The following is a 26,345-nucleotide window of genomic DNA, read 5'->3' as shown; positions in this document are numbered from 1 at the left end:
GAAGGTCAGCGATATCGGCCTGAATTGCCTCCATATCTTATGGATACTCCAGGAGCGGAAGTATGACTTCTGCATCTTAGAGTTTTTACTGAGCATGATTAGGGGAGTAGGGAGGTCTGTTGCCCTTCTCCCTGTGTTGATAACAACGATCATGCTCAAGTTAAGAGCAGCTCAGGCGACTGATCGAACATACATCACTCTCCACCGTAACCCTCGCATCTATAAGGAGTGTGTCCAACGGGTTTGGAGATTGGCTGAGGATAGAGAAGAAGAAGAAGAGGATGGAGGAGCTGAGAATGCCGAGGAGGCTGGGGGACATCAGGATGCCTCCGAGGATGAGGAGGACTTGACCTGTTTTGACGAGGATGCCTTGGAGAGGTGCTGAACAGATGCAGAACGCATGGCTGTGATCCATCGAGGTATCGTTAAACACTATCTGTGAAGACCTCCGGACTCGGCAGCAACGATGCATCACAACTTCGAGCTCCGCACCCCGAGAGAGGACGAGAGGTGAGAAAGATGAGCCGAGCTAGAAGCTCAGCCGCCCGGATTCGGGGCGAGATCGACACGATTCCACCTCACCTCGCGGGGACTCTTCCGAGGACACACCATCCAGCCTGGCGCCGTCGCCGAAGGGCGATCTAATGGTGTTGGCTCTTCGGGGAGCGATCTCGAGCATGTTCCCTCCGCCACCAGTTCCGGAGTAGCTAGGGATAGTATAGTTTGATGTTTTATTTGTAATTTCATTATTGTTATTTATTTTAATGCAAGTTTATTTCCGTAATTTGAATTTTGTAGTGTAATGTACTCCGAATGAAAATTTTAATATAAGGGGTTATTTTCAGTATGCGTGGTTGTTTCATATTGATCCCACCTTCCCAACTTGTTTGGGGGTGGTTTTATCAATTCAAGCATTATTTTTATAACCTAGATTGAGTATCATTGTAGGATGAAATCTAGATTAAATAGGTACATTCTATCATAAAATCAACCTAAAAGATACTGGGTTTGAATTAGAATCAAGGATATGAGTTGTTTCCGTTTTCGGGTTTGGAAATTTTAGGATTTTCGGAAACTGCCGTAATTAGTTTTGGCAACTTCCCGATCCATTTTAGCAACTTTAAACCTATATAAACTTGATACAATCTATCCTCACAACTCACACTACACCTAAACTCCATCACTCACCTTTCACTCCCGCGATTCCCTCGTTTCGGCTCATTTTCCGAAGTTTCTCAGAACTCGAAAGCTCTTCGCTCTGTATATTTTTCTGAGTTTTTGTCGAAGGCCGGCGCTTCAATTTGGCGTAATTCGCCAAACACTGGAAATTTCAATTTTTCTTGAGGCCTTCGCTTCTTCTATCGAGCGCACTCACGCCCTGACTTTCGTGGACCAAGAAATTTCCAGTTTTTCGTGCGTAGTATCCGGATCATTCGCAGATATTCCAAAGCGTAATTTTGAGATGACATCTCCAACATTGATACCGAACAGTCTTTTGAAGATTTGTTCCAAAGCACTACTTATGGTGCTTGGTTTTGTGGGCGATCACATCACATTGGCTGGGAGTCGCTTTTATGGTAAGACCGGATGCACTTTATTCTCCGACTTTAGCATCTTATTTTTACGATAACCGCATTTTCTTTGAAAGACCGGATGGAGAACAAGTGTTCTCTATCAACATTGATAATGAACCAATGGAAATTACCGTGTTCTTGCTAGCATTTGTTCTTGGACTGGCTATGCCGCTGAAATACAAGACCCATGGTGCTATTGGGTCGATAATATGTATGTCTACACTTACGAAGTTTTGCATGAGTCATATGGGCGGGCATTTTCCGTATTGAGGACCAAGGGGAATATAACGTCGCCTTTGGTAGCTTTGTCCATGAACATAGGAACTGTTATGTTTTGGATCATGCTAAACATTTTAGGGAATGGCGTTTTCTTACGTGAATGATGCCACTTGCAGCGTCTTCCTTGCTTTAGCCACGGGACGTATGTGTCATGACCTTCCCCGAACCTTGATGTCTAGTTTAGCTCGATCCCATAGCATGAGGCATAAGTACCTTCTTATGCCCGTTCTAGTTTCTCGTATTATGCTATGTTTCTTTCCTGTTTTTTGTACACGCTTCACGGATTGGATTACGGTCAACACTATACGACCCACCAATAGTATTATTCGATCTTTCCGTGCAATGACTTGGCAAGGGTGGAAGATACAACCTCATCTGGTTGCACCCTACACCCCGTCAGACCAAGTGGCTCTTAATAGGTTAGCAATAATAGATAATAAATGGCGGGAAGCCTGGCAAATTATCATGGCATCGCAGGACGCGAAGAAACCTCACTTCTTTATGGAAGAAGAGAATGAGGAAGATGACGAGTAATGCGGGGGGATAAGGTAAGTTTTCATTCTAGTTAGTGTCTATTTATGTCCCAAGCAATTTCATTCTTGTTAACCCCATAATGGGTAGAACTCGTATAAAGTTGTGTCAGTTTTATTTCCTATATTAGTACGTTCTAACCTTGTTTTACAGATGTTCCTGAATTTCACGCGTTTCAATGGTATTTTTCCTACCCTCTTTATTTAATTGCTTTGAGGACAAAGCATGCTTTTTGTTTGGGGGCATAGAAACACATGTAATTAAGGCATCTGTTAGGATATAGATATGTATAATATGCATTTATTTCTAGTTAAAATTTTAAAAATTCAAAAATATAAATAAATAAGTTCATGCTATACACTTAGGAATATTGGTATTGTTTCTTTCTCCATGCTCTTAACAATCTAGAAGTCTCAATGTGATGTTGCATCGTAATAATTGTTAGAAACTTAGGTTAATATATAGGTAATAATCTTTGCATCTATCTATAAATATATTACATGAGTATCTATGATTGTTAGCGAGAAGTTTTCAAATCTAGGCTAGAGTACTTATTCTACAAATCCTGTGAGAATATAGCCTAAAGCCTTATATGAGCGAAACATTTGAGAAATGACACAAGGGAGAAATAAAATCCGGATAGAGAAATCACACGTCCACTTGCTTGATCACTATGCCATATCCTAAGCGAGAATTTAGGCCCTTTTTAGATCGATATAGCCAGAAATTCAAACCTATGAATTATTTTCCGCTAGTCGCCCCTCTAAGCCTTTCTTTAGCCTTCCATAAACCCCAAATCCTTTACCCTGTTACAAAAAAAAAAAAAAAAAAAAAAAATAATAATTCAACCCACCCAATTTAGAATAAGTTTGAGAATAGAATGAGGAAGAAAGAAGAAGAGAAAAACCTGTGTAAACAAAAGTTAGTTAATTGCTTCAGAAAATAAAGAAAAGAAGTTTCCATCCAAGGAAAAGAAAAATAAAAATAGAAATAAAATAAAAACTCCAAAAATAGAATAAAAGGGAGTCAAAAGCCAAAGAAAAAAAAAAAAAAAAAAAAAAAAGAAAAGAAAAGAAAAAGAAAAAGAAAAATATGGCTAAGGATGGAAACAAAGTGTAGAAGCAAAAGTAAATAACAAGGTTTTCTCTAGTTACATAATATGAAGACTCTATTATCTCAGACTTGTCCTTTTTGAATATCCATTTCCTTCCTTCTTAAACCATCTCCTAATCCCCGCAACACCTAATAAAGACCTCTAGCTCAATTAGGAATAGGCTAGTGTGATAGTAAGTGGCAGATGTGTTTGATCGACTCCGGCTTCCTTGGTGTCATTGAGATTGTAAGGTAAAGTGTGCCCATCAAGACTAGAGTAGCTAAACTTGAGTGGAAAAATCAGAGTGTTGTATCTTAACTATTATTGTGAGAACCTACTTAAGGACGCTATTCCGAGTTTCAGAAACGGACCTGCTAGACATTTCATAGTATTACTCATTGTATATATGTTTATTATAGATGATTGATTATTATGCATATATTAGCTTAGGTTTTTGACTTGGTTATTCTTGTTCATAGCTAGTGAGATGTATAGATAGTTTGGAGCATGAATAAGGAAACAATAGTTTTATTTCTTAGTCGTTGTAGTATAGATGAAGTTTGTGAGTACCTTCATCGAAAACTCTCACGAGGCTATAACTTCCCACTAGGGAATTCCTAGTGGTTTAAAGCGCCTTGCCGCATATGGTCAATGCAATCGCGACTTTCGCTAAACGAGAAGTAGATAGAACTCCATTTTTGGTCACTTATGTTAATTTTCATCTTTGCTTGAGGACAAGCAAAATGTTGTTTGGGGTGGTTTGATAAAGCCCAAAACTGTAGTTTTAACCCTTTAATGATCATACTTTTAGACCAATTATGTGAGTAATAATTAAGAGTTAACACTGATTACGTGTTTTTATGCATTTCAGACTTCAAAGTCCATTATGTGCAGAAATGTGCCACTTTAGCAAGATAAAGGAGCAAAGGTCGGTTACTAAGGAGTTCCGTGATTAAAGGCCAAGTTTCGAGAAGACAAAGCCTTTCTAAAAGCCCGATCAAAAGCTGAAAAGTCGACGGGCGAAACAAAGACACAAAATCGTGAGAACGAGGAAGGACATATCATTGGACTCAGACCTCGGAACGGGGCCTACCTTATGTCAAAACGACCGGCTCGGAAAGAGCTTTCCAATGGTCTAAGCCTTGACCCAATCAGAGGAGCAAAAGTGGACGGAAAGTCTGTTGAAGCCAACTGCAGCTGAAGAGGCCTTTTTGGACTAAAAGAATTGGGTTTTGGGCCTGATTCTCTGGCCCAAAACATGGCTCCAAGCCCATGCACGATTTTTGGATCTGAATGTATAAAAACAAAAGCTTAGCTCTTTGTTAATGGTAGATAGTTAGACCTAGAAATAGATTAGATTAGTAGCCTCCATTAATGAATTCTAGATCTAGTTTTTCATGTAGATTAATTAAGTTTAGTTCCATTTCAATTATTGTATTAGATTAAACCTTTGAATCTTGTTCTTCATTTTGATTAGATCAATAAAGTAGTATTTTTATCAATTTCGATTTTTGTCATTTCCATTTCTAGATCTAATTTCAATTCCTGTCCTTATTTCATTTGAGTCATTAAATTAGATTTCATTATTGTTTAATTAAGTAAATTTCAATTTTTTATATCATGTTTAGTTTAAATGTAATCGGAAATGATTGCGTAATGATTCTCGGCTAAACCTCCATTAGAGGGGGTTGAGAAGCCTTGATGAAAGCTTGATTCCGAATATCGTAGATTCGTCGTAATTTCCTTTCCACTCTAGAAACGATTAGTTCACCATGAGAATGGGTTTAATCGTTCACATGCTAGTTATGAATTGGTAGGAATGCCATGTGTAATTAGGGATTAGGAAGAACCAATTGTTTCGAAGGCGATTCAATTCGGATTCTGACGATTTATTGCCGTTAATAGGATTAAGTCGAGTTAAGGTGGAATCAATCCCCCTCTAACTCCTTATCATCGAATCAACGTAGCATTCCCTTAGTTATCCCCAACGTCGACTAGTTGCATTTCGTGGGTAGTTGCATCGCAGTCTAGTTGTTATTTTCGTAAATCTCTCATTAGACTTTAAGTAGATAGTACGAACACGTGAGAACATAGCATGCGGAAGGACTAAGAGTGGAACGAATCACTCTACTCCACTATATCTCAATAGAGTTGAGAGTAGAATCTTTGATAAATATAAGCATCATAAGATTAGTTTTAGTTTACTTACGTTTTGAGTTCATCGCTTTATTTCGTAGGTAGACTATTCAATTTTACCCATTTATCATCCACTATATATCATAGGATTGAGAGTAGAAACTTTGATAAGCAATCTAGCATCATAAATAGTTTTAGTTTACTTACGTTTTGAGTTCATCGTTCATTTCGTAGGTAAACTATCAATTTTATGTTTTATCAAATGGCGCCGCTGCCATCTTAGTTTCACTTTCGCATTGTTTTTGTAGTATAAGTACTTTTCTTAAAGTCCCATTAAACCCACCCACCCTTGTTTGATTCATACTGTGGTTTTCCGAGTCAGCGTTGGAAAGTTCCATAAAAATATACACGACAAACGCTTCTAACCCGAAGCTGCTACCAAAAAAGAACAGAATAGTCGCGACCATACTCGCCTCTAAAACATGTCACTTCAAGTTACACGGGAAGCGACCAGCCTCTAAGCTAGAGTTTTCCGGATTTCTACAGTTTTGATTCGAATTTTGATTTTTCAAGTTTTTCAGTGTTCTAACTTGTTATATACACTGAACATGCGTAAACAAGCCGCTATTCATAAGCGAAGCAAGGACGCAATCAGGTATTCCTTTCTTCCACACCTCGCTTCTCCTGTTAGAGGTTTATACTAGTATATCAGATAGTTTGGAGTGTTGATGTGTTTAGCTAAAATTGGTCTTAGCCTTGTATGAGATTAAGGTCTGGCCGAACAAAAACACCGAACGTAATTACACAACAACCTCAACAAACAAGTCTATCTAGTATACCACCCACTACACCTCTAGCTACTATTTCACACACACCACCTGACATAATGCCCGACAAAGGAGAGACTCCTCTCTCGGACTTTTATAAAGCCTTGAGCGATAGCCCAAAATCTTGCATCGTACTAGCAGACCCAGTGGGGGATTTTCGAATCCCCCCAAATATTTTTAATTTGTTACCCGTTTTTCATGGATTAGACCATGAAAAACCTTATCAGCACATGCGTAGGATTGAACAAGTCCTAACAACATTCCACCATCCTACGGTTGGTGCGGAACAAATTAAACTAAGGGTATTCCCTTTCACCTTAGCCGATAAAGGCGGTCTTGGTTAACGCCCAAAGCGCCTAATTACGTGGACTCGTGGGCTAAACTTGTTCATCCTGTTTATGGAACATTTTACCCACCCCTAAAGATGGATGAGATGCTTTCCAAGATTCATTTCTTCCGACAAAATCCTCATGAATCATTTTGAGGCTTGGAATCGTTTTTCACCGATCTCCTTATAGAGTGTCCACATCATAACTTAGCTTAAAGACACGTTAGTTCGTGCCTTTTCAAAGGACTTCTACACCACCATAAAGAAGTCCTAGACATAATGAATGGGGTAGTTTCTTAAGCAAAGGAGCCCGGAGGCTTATAAATTTTAGATGATCAAACTAAGTTTAAATAACAACTGGGGGTAGTGATGATATCCCGCTCGCTAGTTCATCAAATACTGATTAAGGCGGCGGGATGTTTGAAATTAAACACGATCCCGAACTTAAAACTCTAATCGAATCACTCATTAAAAAGGTAGAGGCCATTTCGTTTCTACAAAAGCCTATCCCGTCATGAATTTAAATTCAAATCCATGTAGTTTCATTGGAGCCCTCGAGCATCCCGACTTCCATCGTCCCTATAGCCTATGAACAGGCTTGTTCCATTAATAGTGAACCTAACGCCCCTTGGAGACAAAATCCCAACTTCGGTTGGAGAAATAACCAACACGCCACACTTCCGTGGTACAATAATCAATATGTTAGGCCAACGCAGCGGTTTAACCAAGCTCCACCACGACAAGGATAGGGTCAGGGTAATTTTAATAATTATAACAACCAAGTGCAACCTCGACAAGGTCAAGCACAAGGTCAAGGTAGTTATAATAATTATAATGCTAATAGAGGTATCGTTAGGTAAATAATAATTATCAAAATCCACCCATAAATAATTCGCGAAATAGTTCCATCCACACCACCCGTGACTACTACACCCACACAACCGGATCGTCTTGACACCTTCATACAAGTGAGCCAAAAACTTTTCCAAACCATGGCTCAATCTAACCAACAGCTTCTACAATCCGTTAATAATTTAAGCCAACAGTTAGCCCAAGATAAATCCCAACCCAAAGGTGTGTTTCCAGGTCACGAAATACCTAATCCTAAAACAACAAACACAGCCTTTGAGGTAACCAATAATACTAGTAATGAATATGAAAATGTAAGTGAGCTAAAGGCCATCACCACTCTCCGTTCTGGCAGAGTGGTTGATAACATAGTAACTATGCCTATAGTTACCCCACCAGTAACTATGCCTATATTTTACTAGATACCGAAAAAGAAACTGAAGAGCCTACCACTGTAGAGGTACCAGTTACAACACAACCTAAGAAATAGAAAGCCACGGTTAAACATCCAGGTGATACCATTGCTAAATATAGACAGAAACCACCGTTTCCACAAAAATTAGCAGTGTTAACTAGGGATACTAATTATGAGGAGATTAGGGACGTTTTCAAGAATCTAACTATAAACCTTCCCTTCCTCGAAGCTATTAAAAAGCTACCACACCATGCTAAGTTTCTTAAGGAGTTGTGTACTACTAGGCGTTAAGACAAATATACCAAAAGATGCCTTTTTTTAACGTAACAATTCCCAACTCTATCCGAACATAATGGAATTGTTAAAGTACCCGGTCGCCCCATCGTACAATGCACCTTAGGAGATTCCTATACGACGACCGCGTTATTAGACCTGGGGGCTAGTGTTAACTTACTCCCGTTTTATTTGTATAGACAAATAGGCCTAGACGAAATGCAACCCACTAAAATGACATTGCAATTAGTTGATCGGTCTATTAAGTATCCTAAGGGTGTGGTCGAAAATGTTCTGGTAAAAATTCAGGATTTCTACTATCCGGCTGATTTTGTCATCCTCGATCTGAAGTGGATTAACTGGGTGTCCCGATCATCTTAGGGCGCCCCTTTCCGGCGGCAACCGCCAATGCGCTCATTAATTGCCGCTGATGGTTCAATGTCCATGTCTTTTGGCCATCTTGTTGTTGAAGTCAATGTTTTAAAACAAAGACACAGTTACCCGATTCGCTTATGGATGGAGAGGTTAGCATGATCGAGAGCTTTGCTCGAGATTATTTCAACAACACGTTCCCTGATAATCATATGCCCAAATTTCTTTCCTTTGGAAGTTCAGACTCCAACATTTTCATCCCTACACTACTCGATACACATATTACGGATGAGGATGAGATAGATGACTTTCTCAAAGATGTAGAGGACTATCATAGTAACGTGGATATGACCAACCTAGATGAGGAATTCGATGAGTTTCTTAGAGGAGGTGATGATTCACCCTATCAAGAACTACTTTGCACAACAACCACCTCGACTCCCCTCCTTCCACCCTTTCAAAGGAATCTCGAGTTTGCACTCGATCCTTTTGTTTCTTCTGTGCTTCATAATTTTTTTAAATCCACCTAGTAAACAAATACTTCAGAAAGACAAACCATTTGACACCTTCATTTTCAAACTTGAGACAGTCCCTACCTACACTATGAATGAGTTTTGTGCTAAACCCACATCCTCATTTTTTCCATGCTTTTCTTCTACAACTTATCCATATCCACCATATTCTCCACAACCATTCACCTTCCCACACTTAGTTACTAGAACACCCTCTCGTTCAAAAATGAAAAAGAAGGTGCATGCTAGGTTACGTAATAGGGTTATCCGACTTCGCTTTCATTTCACTAGGTTGCGTCATAGGAAATCTTGGTCCTTGATTGTGTTTGGATATGTTTTCTGTGATATTTATTTATGGAATGATCCACAACTATTTCGGTTGTTGATATATGATAAACTGCATATTCATACATATGTTTAGATAAAGTCTCGAGTATCTGACTATAAACGACTCAACTTTTGTGTTTGGTGCATTTCCTTTCATTTCCATATATTGGTGAGTGCACCATTAAGGTAACCGGGCCCTCCCTACAGAGTGTGTGGCTGTAAGTACCGGATCCTAAGTCCACGTTTAACATAATTCACGTTTTCCACTCTTGCATGTTTTCTCGGATTTTTGAGTCATGTTTCTCTATGGGGTGAATTATGTCTTTCTTGTTTATTGTTTTCATTATAAATATATATATATATATATATATATATATATATATATATATATATATATATATATATAATTAACATAGTAATCTAGGAAGTCTCGGGAATCTGACTTTAAAAGACCCACTGCTAAAAAACAAATTTTCTAAGCTTTGTTGTAAAAAATTTGTTTGGGGGTGGGGTGTTCGTGTTTCCGTCCTAGAATATTTTATGTCCCATTAGAGTTGCTTAGGACGTTGAATTGTATTACGATTCGGGTTGACATAATCCATGAATTTAGAGTTCAGTCGTTCGCATAACGTACATCATGCACGCACTTCGAGGCGTTTTCCACTATCTTATATGTCATCTACGGTCGGAATAGAGTGTTTTATGGATCATTAGATTGGAAATTCTCTCCTGATCATTTCCATATCTCATTCACAAAAATCGGACCGGTAACGAAGCGGCAATTTTGATTTGAAGTTTCGCGAAAAATCGAAAAATTTAAAAATTTCGAATTGGGCTTGGGCCCAACCCGCGCCCTTACCTTTCCCCAAACAGTCGCGTTCATCTTCCAAATCGCCATTAACGACCACCAAGCTCCAAACCTAAAAAAAAAAATTTAAAAGAAACCTAATTAAACCCACGCCCACAATCAAATCAACCTCAAATCTTCTATAAATCCATCCACCACCACCTCCACCAAGTAGAAAAAAGCCAAAAACCACAGGAAATCTCAAAAATTGTGAACTGTCGCGCCACCACCACGGTTTGTTTCAGTCGGTCGACTCAAATTCCAACACCACATCCCTTTTAAACCCCCACTACATTCCAAACTCTAAAATGGCTCAACAACGTCGAATCTTGCCGGAGCAAGCATTTACTGGCGACCACTTCGCGCTGTTTTACGGTGACGAAATGATCAGTAGAGACTGGAATATCTCGTGGTACTCGACTGAAGCCTTTTACCACGAAGACTTAGTCCGACAGTTTTACAACACGAAGGAGGTGGAGGGGACTAGAATTTTTGTTATGGTGGCGAAGAGGAGGAAGGAAGTAACTACTGGGTTGTTGGCTGAGATTCTAGGCATTCCGCCTAGAATCCATCTGGATGTCACGTTGCAGGAGTCCCAATACAATGGGGGTAGAGCCATTGATGAACGTGACAGTTACCGAAGGGAACTACAATGCGAGATCGCGTTGTGTTCGCCAGGCATCCCTCAGAACCAACCAGCTGGCTGCAGCTCAGTGGATTGGTCGGAACGTCCTGGGCAAGGAGAAGGTCAGCGACATCGGTATGAACTGCCTCCACATTTTATGGATACTCCAGGAGCAGAAGTACGAGTTTTGTATCTTGGAGTTTTTGCTTAGCATGATTAGGGGAGTAGGGAAGGCTGTTGCACCTCTCCCTGTGTTGATAACCAAGATCATGCTGAAGTTGAGAGCAGCTCCGGTGTTTGATAGGCTTACATCACCCTGCACCAAAATCCTCGCATTTATAAGGAGTGTGTCCAACGAGTTTGGAGGTTGCCTGAGGATAGGATAGAGGACGAGGAGTATGGTGGAAATGAGAATGCCGAGGAGGATGGGGGAAATGAGATTGCCTCGGAGGATGAGGAGGACTTGACTTGTTTTGATGCGGATGCCCTGGAGAGGTGTTGGTCAGATACAGAACGCATGGCCGTAATTCATCGTGGCATGCGTTCACTCAACACTATCTGCGAAGACCTCCGGACTCGACAAGCTACTATCCATCATAACTTCGAGATCCGATCCCAGCGGGAGGACGAGCAGTGGGAACAGATGAGGGCCGGGCTAGAAGCTCAGCGCCAGTTCCGGGCCGACATGCTTGCACGATTCCCACCTCACGGGGATTCTCCTTCTGAGGACACACCATCGAGGCACGAGCGTCATCGCCGAAAGACGAATAGTGCTGGCCCATCGGGAGCTCAGGAGCTATCTCCTGACCGTGTGCCCTCCGCTACCAGTACCGAAGTAGTTAGGGATAGTATCGTTTGATGTTTATTTGTAGTTTCATTATTGTTATTTATTTTAATGTAAGTTTAATTCCGTAATTTGAATTTTGTAGTGAAATGTACTTCGAATGAAAATTTTAATATAATGAGGTTATTTTCATTGTGCGTGGTTGTTTAATATTGATCCCACCTTCCCAAATTGTTTGGGGGTGGTGTTATCTATTCCAGCATGATTTTTATATGACCCTTGTTTTAGAATTTATTACGGAGTCAAGGTGAAAATATGGTCGTTTAGGCAAATCTATGAATAAGTATATGAAATCTCGATTAAATAGGTAGATTCTATCCTAAATTCAACCTAAAAGATACTAGGTTTGTTTTAGAATCAAGGAAATGAGTTGTTTCCGTTTTGGGTTTGGAAAGTTTAGGATTTCCTAAACCGCCGAAAAACTTTTGGCAACTTCGATCCGTTTTAGCAACTTTAAACCTATATAAACTTCATTCATTCTACACTCACAACTCACACTACACCTAACCTTCATCACTCACCTTTCACTCCCACGATTCCCACGTTTTCGCCTCAATTTCCGATCTTCAACCTTGGAGCTACCAAGCGCTGCGCTGAGGAGCGCGACTCGCGCTCGCAATTTTTTCAATTTTTTTGTCGAGGCTTTTCGCGCTTCAAGGTGAGCGACCAGCGGCCAAACACTGGAATTCCAAAATCTTGAGCTCATTCGCGTGCCCTCGTAAAGCGCATTTACCGACGACCGTGGACCAGAAAAATTCGGTTTTCTCGGGTAGTTTCCGGATCATTCGCAGCTATTCCAGGCGTAATTTTGAGATGACATCTCCTACCTTGATACCGAACAGTCTTTGAAGATTTGTTCCAAAGCACTACTTATGGTGCTTGGTTTTTTGAGGCGATCACATACGTTAATTGGGAACCGCTTTTATGGTAAGACGATGCACTTTATTCTCCAACACTAGCATCTTATTTTTACGATAACTGCATTTTCTTTGAGAGACCGGATGGAGAACAAGTGTTCTCCATCAACATTGATAATGAACCAATGGAAATTACCGTGTTCTTGCTAGCATTTGTTCTTGGACTTGCTATGCCTCTTTGAAATACAAGACCCATGGTGCTATTGGGTAGATAATATGTATGTCTACACTTACGAAGTTTTGCATGAGTCGTATGGCACGGGCATTTTTCCGTATCGAGGACCAAGGGGAATATAACGTCGCTTTTTGGCCTGGGTCCATGAACATAGGAACTGTTATGTTTTGGATCATGATAAACATTTTAGGGAATGACATTTTTCTTACGTGAATGAGGCCACTTGCAGCCGTCTTCCTTGCTTTAGCCGCAGGGACGTATGTGTCATGACCTTCCCGAACCTTGATGTCTAGTTTAGCTCGATCCCATAGCATAAGGCATAAGTACCTTCATATGCCTGTTCTAATTTCCGTATTATGCTATGTTTCTTTCCTATTTTTGTACATGTTTCACGGATTGGATTACGGGTCATTAATCGCATGCGACCCACCAATAGTATTATTCGATCTTTCCGTTGCAATGACTTGGCAAAGGGTGGAGGATACAACCTCATCAGTTGCACCCTACACCCCTCGCACTCAAGTGGCTCTTAATAGGTTAGCAATAATAGATGATAAATGGCGGGAAGCCCGGCAAATTATCATGGCATGGCAGACGCCGAAGGAACCTCACTTCTTTATAGAAGAAAAGGATGAGGAAGATGATGAGTAAAGCGGAGATAAGGTAAGTTTTAATTCTAGTCGGTAATCCGCTTATGTCCCAAGCAATTTCATTCTTGTTAACCCCATAATGGGTAGAACTCGTATAGAGTTGAGTCAGTTTTATTTCCTATATTAGCACGCGTTCTAACCTTGTTTTTGCAGATGTTCCTAAATTTCACGCGATTCAATGATATTTTTCCTACCCTCTTTATTTAAAATGCTTTGAGGACAAAGCATGTTTTCTTGTTCAAATGTAGAAACACGTGTAATTAAGGCATCTGTTAGGATATAGACAGAGATAATATGCATTTGTTTTCTAGTTAAAATTTCAAAAATTCAAAAATATAAATAAATAAGTTCATGCTATACACTTAGGAATATTGGTATTGTTTTCCTTCTATGCTCTTAATAATCTAGAAGTCTCCGTAGATTTTGCATTAGAATAATTTTTAGAAACTTAGGTTAATATATAGGTAATAATCTTTGCATCTATCTATAAATATATTACATGAGTATCGATGATTGTTAGCAGTAAGTTTCTGAAATCTAGGCTAGAGTACTTATTCTACAAATCCTGTGAGAATATAGCCTAAAGCCTTATATGAGCGAAACATTTGAGAAATGACACAAGGGAGAAGTAAAATCCAGATAGAGAAATCACATGTCCACTTGCTTGATCACATTGTCATATCCTAAGCGAGAATTTAGGCCCTCTTTGGATCGATATAGCCAGAAATTCAAACCTATGAATTATTTTCCGCTAGTCGCCCCTCTGAGCCTTTCTTTAGCCTTTCATAAACCACAATTCCTTTACCCTGTTACAAAACAAAACAAAATAAAAAATTCAACCTACCCAATTTAGATAAGTCTGAAAATAGAATGAGGAAGAAAGAAGAAGAGAAAAACTTGTGTAAACAAAAGTTAGTTAATTGCTTCAGAAAATAAAGAAAAGAAGTTTCCATCTAAAGAAAAGAAAAATAAAAATAGAAATAAAATAAAAACTCCAAAAATAGAATAAAAGGGAGTCAAAAGCCAAAGAAAAAAAAAAAAATATGGCTAAGGATGGAAACAAAGTATAGAAGTAAAAAAAAAAATAACAAGGTTTTCTCTAAGTTACATAATATGAAGACTCTATTATCTCAGACTTGTCCTTTTTGAATATCCATTTCTTTCCTTCTTAAACCATCTCCTAATCCCCGCAACACCTAATAAAGACCTCTAGCTCAATTAGGAATAGGTTAGTGTGATAGTAAGTGGCAGATGTGTTTGATCGACTCCGGCTTCCTTGTTGTCATTGAGATTGTAAGGTAAAGTGTGCCCACTGCAGCACTGGAGTATGGCGGAACTTGAGTGGAAAAATTAGAGTGTTGTATCTTGACTATTATTGTGAGAACCTACTTAAGGACGCTATTCCGAGTTTCATAAACGAACCTGCTAGGCATTTCATAGTATTACTCATAGTATTTATATTTGTATCATAGATGATTGATTATTATGCATATATTAGCTTAGGTTTCGACTTGATTACTCTCATATGCATTGCTAGTGAGAGGTATAGTTAATTTAGAGCATGAATAAGGAAACAATAGTTTTATTTCTTAGTCGATTTGTAGTATAGAGGAAGTTTGTGAGTACCTTCATCGGAAAACTCTCACGAGGCTATAACTTCGTCCACTAGGGAATTCCTAGTGGTTTAAGGCCTTGTTGCATATGGTCAATGCAATCGCGACTCAACTAAACGAGAGTAGATAGAACTCCATTTTTGGTCACTTATTCTAATTTCTCATCTTTGCTTGAGGACAAGCAAAATGCTGTTTGGGGTGGTTTGATAAGAGCCCAAAACTGTAGTTTTAACCCCCTGAAACAGCCATACTTTTAGACCAATTATGTGAGTAATAATTAAGAGTTAATACCGACACGTGTTTTATGCATTTCGGGCTTCAAAGTCCATTATGTGTAGAAATGTGCCACTTTAGCAAGATAAAGGAGCAAAGGTCGGTTGCTAAGGAGTTCTGTGATTAAAGGCCAAGATTCAAGAAGACAAAGCCTTTCTAAAGCCCGGTCAAAAGCTGAAAAGTCGACGCGGGCAGAAATAGCACACAAAGTCAACAGAACTTCCGAAGGCTGTATCTTTGGACTCAGACCTCAGAATGGGGCCTACTTTATGTCAAAACGACCGGCTCGGAAAGAGATTTCCAATGGTCTAAGCTTTGATCCAATCAGAGGAACAGAAGTGGACAAAAAGTCTATTGAAGCCAACTGCAGCTGAAGATGCCTTTTTGGACTGAAAGAATTGGGTTTTGGGCCTGATTCTCTGGCCCAAAACATGGCTCCAAGCCCATGCACGATTTTTGGATCTGAAAGTATAAAAACCAAAGCTTCCCTCTTTGTTAATGGTAGATAGTTAATGGTAGCTAGTTAGACCTAAAACTATAGATAATTATAGATCTAGTTTTCATGTAATAAAATTAAGTTTAGTTTTAAATTCAATTCTTGTTTTAGATTAAACTCTTAGAATCATTATTCTTAATTAGTTTGATAAATAAAATAGCTATTTGTCAATTTCAATTCTGGTCATTTACAATTGTTTAGATCTAGTTCCATGTTAAATTAATTACTTTAGAACAAGTAGATTATTAATTTAGTATTTGAATCATTGTTTTGGGATTCATTAGATTAAGAAAATAGTGTTCTCCATAAGTTAGTTTCATTTCCCTTAATTGTTTAATTTCAATTCGTAGATTCAATTAATTGTCATTATTAGTTTAATTCAATTATTGCATTAGTAGTTTTGAATTGGGTTTAAACAAGCAAAGTTTCAATCTTTATATCATGTCTTGTTTGAATTCCATTGGGAATGATAGCGTGATGATTCTCGGCTAAACCTCCATTGAGGGGGTTGAGAAGCCTTGATGAAAGCTTGATTCGATTATCGTAGAAGTCGCCGTAATTTCCTTTCCACTCTAGAAACGATTAGTTCACCATGAGAATGGGTTTAATCGCTCACATACTAGTTATGAATTGGTAGGAATGCCATGTGTAATTAGGGATTAGGAGTAACCATATTGTTCTCTGGCAGATTCAATCGGATTTACGATGATTGATTGGATTAGTAGGATTAAGTCGAGCTAAGGTGGAATCAATCCCCCTCTAACTCCTTATCATAGAATAACGTAGCATTCCCATAGTTGTTCTAATAGTTCGACTAGTTGCATCTTGTGGGTAGTTGCATCGTAGTCTAGTTGCCACTTCGTAAATCTCTCATTAGACTTTAGAGTTAAGAGTATTTATACGTAGAAAACACAGCATGCGGAAGGACTAGGAGTGGAACGAACTTCTTACTCCACTATATATCATAGGATTGAGAGTAGAAACTTTGATAAGCAATCTAGCATCATAAATAGTTTTAGTTTACTTACGTTTTGAGTTCATCGTTCATTTCGTAGGTAAACTATCAATTTTATGTTTTATCACCAACCATCAAAACCATCCTCCAACCATAAGAATTTAAGATGAACAACATCCTCAACACCACTATTTCTATGTCTTCACTTGCCTCACACACTTAAACTTCCCAAGGCAATTAAAACTCCAATCCCTTGGTAAGTATATAACTTAAACCAAGTTTAACTCATGTTCATCATAAGGAATCAATCAAAACCATATTTTTCATAATTTTTTTCATTTTTCATTTTATCTCTAACTATTACAAACAAGTTCCACTAATTTATCCTACTCTATTACATAATCTTGGCTCGGAGTGCAACTATTCATCAAAAACCAACTGAGCTGCCAAAAAATTGGACCCACGTCTCCGAAGGTGACTGGGCGGTCTCCCCCTAGCCAACTCAAGGTCACCCGTGTGGTCGCCCGCCTGCACCAGTGAAATTTGGTCGTCCTTTGGCTGTGTCTTCACCTCCTCTCCAGCTTGTTGGTCCCGCACCCTTATTTGGAAGAAAGTAGATCAGTACTAAAAAAATAATAAAATAAAATGACGAAAAATTGAAAAAAAATATAAATGGAAAGATGAGAATGATGCTCCCTTCTTAGATTCTCAACCAAGCACTCTCCCTCCTTTAATCCATGACGGCAGCGCCATTTGAAGCTTTAGATAGTGGTGGTAACTTCAATTTAGAAGTGAGGTTCATCCTAAATTGTGGGAGTTGTGAAGAAAAAATTAAATATAGACTCTTGGAATAGATTAGATTGGTTTTAAGCTAATAAAAACATGAAAGCTTTAGTTGTTTGTATTGAAATGACTTGAAAACATTGAAAGAAAGATTGATTGAAACTTTAAATAAGAACAACAAGATAAGATTGAAGATTGGAATAGGAACAAAGGAAAATAACAAGTTTTAATTAAAAGAAAATGAATAATAATAAAGTAAAAACTTGAATTGAAAAACTAGACAAGAAATTAAACAAACCAAATGGTTTGGATCCTAAGATAATGGATGGTTTCTCTCTCCCTTACTTTTGGATTATATACCCCTACTTTTGCCTTTTACAGATTTGCCCTTCTCTATTACAAATAAGACACCTCACACTTCACTTTTGCTTTTGCTTTTTGATTTATTCTTGACCAAGGTAGGTTTTGGGAGAATGTCATATTTTGAGATTCCATCTCTGGTATTCTAAGTTGAGGGCTTTGACTTTTGACCTTGACCTTTGACTGTGACCGTTGACTTTGACTTTTTCAGCACTTTTCCATAGCATCTTCTAGTCTTCATAATAAGCGTGATTAAAGCTCCTTTTGGTGTTAAGACGCAGCTTTTATGATAAGTGGTCTACATACTCCATAACCTGAAAAAGGCAATAAAAGCTATGAGTTGTCTTTTCGTTAAGCATAAGAAAGATTGTAATGCAGCAATATACGGGTAATAAAACGCACATTTGGGAGCTAATCATACACTTTGCTCTGTAGTTGTCACCCAACCCAATATTCATGCTCAGTGTGAGTAGGAATTGACCCATACTCCTTCGAAAAGATATGCCAATCCCAGAAGATCCGGATTTCCCATTGCTGCACCATTAGTGTTAAGCTTCACTATGTCACTCTCAGGTGGTATCCATGTACATTGTTTAACTAGTGGTGCTTTTTTCTGTCTTGTACCAATATTCCAGAATCTGAGATCGCCAAACTCTGATGGGTTGTTGTAACAGTGACCCTTCGAGAGTTTACCCGTGATCTTGAGCTACAATCTCACATAGTACTTGCAAGTCCAGAGCTTTTGCTTTTTGTCATCAAAGTACACCTTATTCCTTTCCTTCCAAATGCTCACCAGACATGAGACCACACACGATTTCCAAAGATCTCATACCAGAGGGCTCCAATCCTTGTTGATCTTCATTATGTCTTGGAAGCTATTAATGTCAGTGGTGATGTTAACAACCTGTGTTATCCATCTCCAAAGCTTCTGAGTGAACTCGCACTGCCAAAACAGATGGTGGTTGGATTCAACATCGTTTTCACACAATCTACAGCAAGAGGGTAGATAGATGCATGTCTTCCATACTCTGTCATCAGTTAGCACTCCTCTTTGTATGATTTTCCACGCCAAAGCTGATACCCGAGGGTGGATCGAACTCCTCCATATACTTTTAATCCATTCAACCACCGGCTTTCTTTTTCTAATTTTATGTTAACCTAGTTGAGAAGTTGCCCTTCAGATCAGGGCATCATATAACATAGTCTTCGAAGTCATAGCTACATTTAAGGACAGGTGATGGCCTTTTTTTAGGCCAGTTGCATGTTATCTTGCAGCACATCAGGAATACACCAACTATCCTTTTCAAGCAGGTCACATACCCGAGCTCGACATCCCTTTAGATCCATTGAGCTGACATTGACCATGTGTTTTAGAGATTGAGTCCCGAACCAGTTATCCCTCTAGATGTCTACCTTTTCCCCATTGGCTATCACCCACTGAGTTTTGTGTGTAACTTCCTCTAGAGCTTTCATGATCCTAGGCCATATAGAGGTTGGCTTGTGTGATTTAATAATCTCTCCATTTGGATTGAAATATTTTGCTTTCATGAACAAAGCAAAAATAGTTTCACCATTTAGAATTTCCCAAGCCATTTTCATCAAAACAGCAGTGTTCACATGTTTGAGCCTTCTAATCTCAAGTTCACCTTCACAAGCAGGCTTGCATACTCTATCCCAGCTTACAGTCACACCTTTCCTTATATTAGGATCTCCCAACCATAGAAAAATTGTCATAATAGTCTCAGCTTCTTTGACCACAGACATTGGCCATTTGTAGATGGACATGTTGTAGATTGGTATGCTACAGAGAACAGATTTTATCAGAGTGATTCTCCCTTGAAAAGACAACCTCTTTCCCTTCCACCCTGTGAGTTTCTTCTTAATCTTGTCCAATATTGGTGTTACACATGCCCTGGTAACTTTACCTTGGTGTAAACTGACCAACAAATACTTCTCCGGCATATAGCCTTCAACCATATTCAGTTCCATCAGTACATCCTGTTTTCTGAGATGAGTAATGGTACTAAAGAACACTTTACTTTTGGCTTGACTAATGAGTTGTCCAGCTGCCTTTTGGTACCTTTGAAGGATGCGGTTGAGTTTTATAATGCCTCATATCTTGCCATTTGCAAATATAATAATATCATCTGCAAATATGAGATGGCTAGGTGCTACCACTTTCTTAATGATAGTCAGTGGCTTGAGATGGTTTTTTTCCCTAAGAAAATGCAAAGCTCTACTCAGTGTGTCTTCAGCCAAGGCAAACAACAGAGGGAAAAGAGGGTCTCCTTACTTGAGTCCTCTCTCCATGCCAAAGAATCCTACAGGTCCACCATTAATTAGCACTGAAATCTGTGCTAAGCTCACAATTGTTCTTATCCATTTAATCCAGGTGTCTGCAAATCCCAATCTCTACATAACTTGGAAAATAAAGCTCCAACTCATTGTATCATATGCCTGACTTATATACAACTTGATAGCTAGAGATCCACCAAATCGATCCTTCTTTAACTCATTCACTTCTATTTAAATATTTAAAAGATGCACCTATAAACATTTGGATATGGACCAAGTCCAAAATCATGTTGGGTTAGATCCGGGATCATGTTGGCCCGGATTCGGAAAGGTGTTGGGTTGAATTCGGAAAGGTGTCAGGTTGAATCCAGAATGTTAGGCTGGAGTCCGGAAAGGTGTTGGGTTGAATTCAGAATGTTGGGCCAGATCTGGAAAAGTATTGGGTTGGAAGGAGTCCAAACAGATGTTGTGCCAGAGTCCAAGTCTGGGAACTCACCGAAGGTGGGGCCCAAACATCACCCTTTCTTTGTCATGTGGGTGAAGCCCATGTGGCAAAGAAATAAGTAAAGTGGATTATCATAACATTAAATAGTAATGATGATGAAATCTTGATTTGACTACCAGAATGAGTCTGGATTTGTGCAAGTGACAGTACTTTGCTTAACATGGTGCAAGTTGGCTAACACTTGACCACTTATTCTCTTAAATGAAATTAAATTAATGCAAGTGATTGCACTTGGCTTTTAAGTGCGCGTTAGCAAACACTTATACTAGTTCTGTCCAGAAACAATACTATTTTTCAAGTGTCTACACTTAACTTTTAAGTGCGCGTTAGCAAACACATGTCCGAAAACAAAACTATTTTGCAAGTGACTGCACTTGGCTAACTCATGACCTATTCATCTGAATGAGTTTGGATTTGTGCAAGTGTCTTCACTTGGCTTATGAAATGTGCGTTGGTTAACACATAGACACTTTTTACTTCGTACGCTGTCTCCCACAAGTGATGGATCCTTACTTGATATATACCTCCAAACTAATTGGTAATCAACTTATAGTCTGTGAAAATGGTGATAGTCGCCCCCAAATCGATCAGTAGTCTTCAGTTCAAATATTGTTGCTTCATTGTCTGATGCTTTAAATACAAGTCTAGATTACTGACTTTTCTACCAGAAATCCTTTTGAAGATGTAAGTATACATCCGATTCCGGATCCGGATTGATTCTGAGAACCATCGGTGTACATTTTCAAAGAAATTTTCTTGGAGGGGTAATAGTTGACGCCCCCATGAGATTGTCTTCAATTTGAACAGTAGCTGGAGTCTTGTCAAATGTGTATGGAATGATAGTCATTGAAATATCATCAATCAAAAAGTATGCAATTGATGATGCCATTGCATGTTCTTTCGCTGCATGACGTTGTTCATATATGATCTCGTATGCACTGAGATATGACTTCAAAAGTTCAAGTCTGCTTGTTTATGAAGTGGGTCCTTTATGAACCCAGATAGGTGATCAGCTCCTAAATGTATGTTTTATTACCTTTACATTACTGCATTACAACCTTTCTTACGCATAATGAAAAGACAACTCATAACTTTTATTGTTTTTTTCATATTACCGAGCATTTCATGCCACTTATCATAAAAGCTGCATTTTAGCGCCAAAAGGAGTCTTATTAAAGCTTATTATGAAAACTCAAAGCTGCTATGAAAAAGTGCTAAAAAAGTCAAGTCAAAGTCAAAGGTCAAATGACTCAAAACCATAGAACTGAAAGTCATGTCCTTAACTCAGAAGACTAGAGATGGATGACCTTGCTGCAAAAGAAGACTTGCTCAAAAACCTAGCTTGCTCAAGAAAATATGAAAAAGCAAAAACAAAAGCATAAAGCAACATAGTGAGGTGTCTTGATTATAAAGGGAGAGGGCAAATCAGTCTTTGGCAAAAGGTGTAGTATAAATGCCAAAAAGTATGAGGAGAGAAGGCACCTAGACTTAATCTATGGTCATGTAGGAGTATAATAGATTTTAATTTCAAGTCCTTTACATTTCCAAGTTTTTATTTCTTGTTTACTTTTTGTTCTTCATTTCAACTTTTCAATTCAAGTTTGTTCTTTAAACTTCAATACAAAGTGTTTTCAATACAAGTTTACAGTCAAGTTTGTCTTTAAATCTTCAATACAAGTCTTTTATTCAATGTTTGTCATGTTTTAATACAAGGTTGCTTCATTTAAAAACAAGTCATGAACTTTAAGGATACTACCTTCCCCTCTTCATATAAACTCCCATCAATCAACCTCTAAAAATCCATGGTGAACCACATCAAACTTAATCTTTGAATACATACCACAATACAACTACTTCAAATGGCACCGCCATCATAGATTGGAAGAAGTAGATTCATTGTTGAGCTCTAAGAAGGGAAGCAACATTCTACCCCTTCCATTTCTTGTTTTTCATTTTTTTTCGTCATTTCATTTAGTTTATTTTCAATACTAATCTGTTTTGTTTCAAATCCAGGCACGTAGTTGAATCTTTGGAAAGGATTTGGACCTGGCCGTGATGGTGACACAATTTCTCGAACCGGAGGGTGACCGCCGCTCGTTGACCAAGCCGCGACCGCCCAGCCACCTCCAACAACATTGACATGGTTTTTTCATAGTTTGATCCAATTTGTCTTGTGGTTTCAACTACAGATCCGGATTTTGTAATAGTGTAGTATAAATCAGTGAACTTTGTTGTGATAAATATAAAAGAGAGAAAAAAAAATGAAAAATGAAAAATATCAAAAATATTAGTTAATATTAGTTATGCTATGTTAGAATGAGTTGATCACTTGGTTGAAGTTGTGAAACTTACCAATAATTAGAGTTTTCATTACCTTGGGAAGTTCAAGTGTGCGAGGTGAGTCGTGAATCATACGCTCGGGCATTTTGAATCAACTTGGTAATCAACACTCTAATTACAATTAGCTCTAGTTAATATATTAGTATTAGTATTAATGTTAGCTTTTCTTTTATATTTTGGGCCCTTGAAGGCAAAGTTGTATAATTATTAAAAACCCGGACTGTGGGCTTTTTAAGTAGGTTTTTTTGTAACCTAAAACAGGGAACGCTTGAACGGTTGGGCCTGATTCTCAGATCATGCGCCAACCAATGTCGTGTTCACCTCAAGCAGTGTGTAAGCACGGCTTGAGAGGTAAATCTTAAACCTTCTCGAAGCCCATGTAAGAGGATACCTTAAGTGTTATAAGCATTCTTACATAATTGTTTGATTTAATTTTTCACACTGTAATTTCAATTCACGCATAAGGCTGAACCCGAGCCACATAACAACCATTGTGATGTCATTACCCAATGTAGATAAACTGGACGTTGCTTCTTACTTGAGGCCCAACCAAGCAAACAAATTAAAATCAATCAATGCGAGCCTGAAGTAGTCACGCTCTTCCAGAAAAATGACAAAAATATAGCCACGAGGATTTAGAGTAATCAGTTGCCAGATTTTGGAAGACCAACTACCTTCCTCACTCCCCTCTCCAGATTCATTGTGAGTGAGATTCTTGGTAGCACGCCACTTGGTGAAGTGATTGCTTACTCTTTTGAGCCGTGTAATAGATACATCCTAGTTTCGAGCCCAATTGTTCGTTTGAACAGGGCATAGTGATCTATAGACCAAGCAAACATTTTCAAAACTCCAATTTGCAGAAGAGAATTTTGATTGTTGAGCATCCACTACATCGTTTGCACATTTTTAGGTAGTTTGGCTAGTCTTGCTAAAGTGCATGATACTACGTTCAAGCACTACAAGGTTTAGTGAGCATAAAACTTACTCATATAGGAGAGCACGTCGTCCTAGACAATCTCCTATTTCTAGTCCCCCACCTTCTAAGATGGCTGACAAAATTGTGCAAGCTGAAGAGCCTCTCTCCAACTTCTACAAATCGTTGCAAGATGGACCTCCATCTTGTATACGACTCACACTACTCACGAGTGATTTTTCGCATTCTACCAAACATGTTCAATCTTCTACCCATTTTTCACGGGTTTGAACATGAGCTACCATACGAACATCTACTCCGGATACATGAAGTATGCAATACTTTCCAACATACGGGTGTCACCGACGATAAAATAAAGCTACGATTGTTTCCTTTCACTCTAGCTGGTAAGAGTCACGCATGGCTTCTTTCTCAGAAGCTCGATTCCTTCGATACATGGGAAAAGGTTGGATTCTCCTTCATGAAGAAGTATTTTCCACCGAAGAAAACAGAAAAGATAAGAAGTAAGATACAGCTCTTTAGACAAAGTCCGAGTGAGACATTTTCTAAAGCATGAGATAGATTCTCTGACCTACTCCATTCATGTCCTCACCATAAACTAGAAAAATCCACTATTGTCCAATGTTTCTTCAAAGGTTTTCTCCAAGAACCCAAAGTAACCCTCGACAGCATGAGTAATGGTAATTTTTTAAATAGAGGTGCAACCGAAGCTTTAACCTTTCTTGAAAACCAAGATGAAAAGAGTACCCATTGGGGCGATATAAACAATTCCAGAACAGCCCAACCAAGTACATCTAAAGCTAGTGATATTTTTTAGGTGAAATCCAATCTAGAAATCAAAACTTTAATTGAAATCCTCACAAGAAATATAGATGCCCTTACAACCAAACAAAAAGACCAAACTCCCCATCCTGTCATAAACATAAATACCTCACCATGCAATTTATATTTAAGCTTAAATCATATAGATACCACTTGTCCCTTGCTCACAAACATATCATCACTTCCACCAGAAGAAGTTTGTGCTTTCAATATACCAAATGCACCATGGAGACAACAGCCCAATTTCGCATGGACTAATAATCCACAGACCCACCACCTCAAGTTTTCAATAACCACATCAAACCACCAAATACATTCAGACAAGGACAATGTACCTATAACAATTAGAATAGAGTATTGATTCCATCCCAGTTTAACCAGAACTATAAAAACCCACCTATCAATAACCAAAGGGACCTAGTTCCAGTTACACCACAAACTAGTATCCAAAAAGATAAGCCAACCGAGATAATGTTATCGGTCATGCAACAACAAACTCAAATCATAGCATCCATGCAACAATCTCTAAACTTGTTAGCCCAAGACAAAACCCAGAAAGTTGTGTTCCCAGGACAAGCAATCCCAAATCCTAAACCAACAAACACAAACTTTGAAGCAACAAGTGATGTGAATGAAGCTGGAGCATAAAAACTTCTTTCATGAGTATTCATGTCTACGAGGATTAAATCCTCTTTTCCTCGATGTATTCCTTCCCTTTTCCTTTCATTCCATCTTTTTCTTAAAAGGAATACATCAATAAGGTAATGATAAACGTAAAAACAGTACTAGATTTCTTTAACTTATTCTTATGTTATCAATTATTTATTTCTTACTCTCACATATATATATATATATATATATATATATATATATATATATATATATATATATATATATTCATGCAATATATAGAGTACGGAATCGTTCCACTTTTAACTCTCTAGACTTAAACGAATTCAACTAATCAAACACAAGAAAACAGTGGTGAGAGCAATATTTATAGATGTGAATTTATACTATGAAACTAAATATATGAATTTAACTTATACTAATTTAATTAAAGTAATTGAATGTGACTTGAATAAAATATGGAGAAGAATAGAGAGCGATTGAAATCCACTTTAATTAATACTTAACATGCTAGCATAGAGTTTGTTGCGAAACCCTAATCTTTACGTTCAAACATAAATATTAGACCTTTAATGATCCCTAATTAATTATAGTATCTCTAGTCATAACTAATTAACATGAGAGAAAGTTTGTTTTCCATTCTCATGGTAAAATTCACCATTTTTTAATTTAGATTAAACTTTTCTTATTTCTAAGTCAAGAAAAACTTAAACTTGACATTCTAACCAACAATTCTATACTAACAAATCAAGTCCTCATCAAAGC

Source organism: Coptis chinensis, chromosome 9 (genome assembly GCF_015680905.1).
Source record: "Coptis chinensis isolate HL-2020 chromosome 9, ASM1568090v1, whole genome shotgun sequence".
Lineage (NCBI taxonomy): Eukaryota > Viridiplantae > Streptophyta > Magnoliopsida > Ranunculales > Ranunculaceae > Coptis > Coptis chinensis.
The sequence above is the reverse complement of the archived record's forward strand: the minus strand, read 5'-3'. Positions refer to the sequence as shown.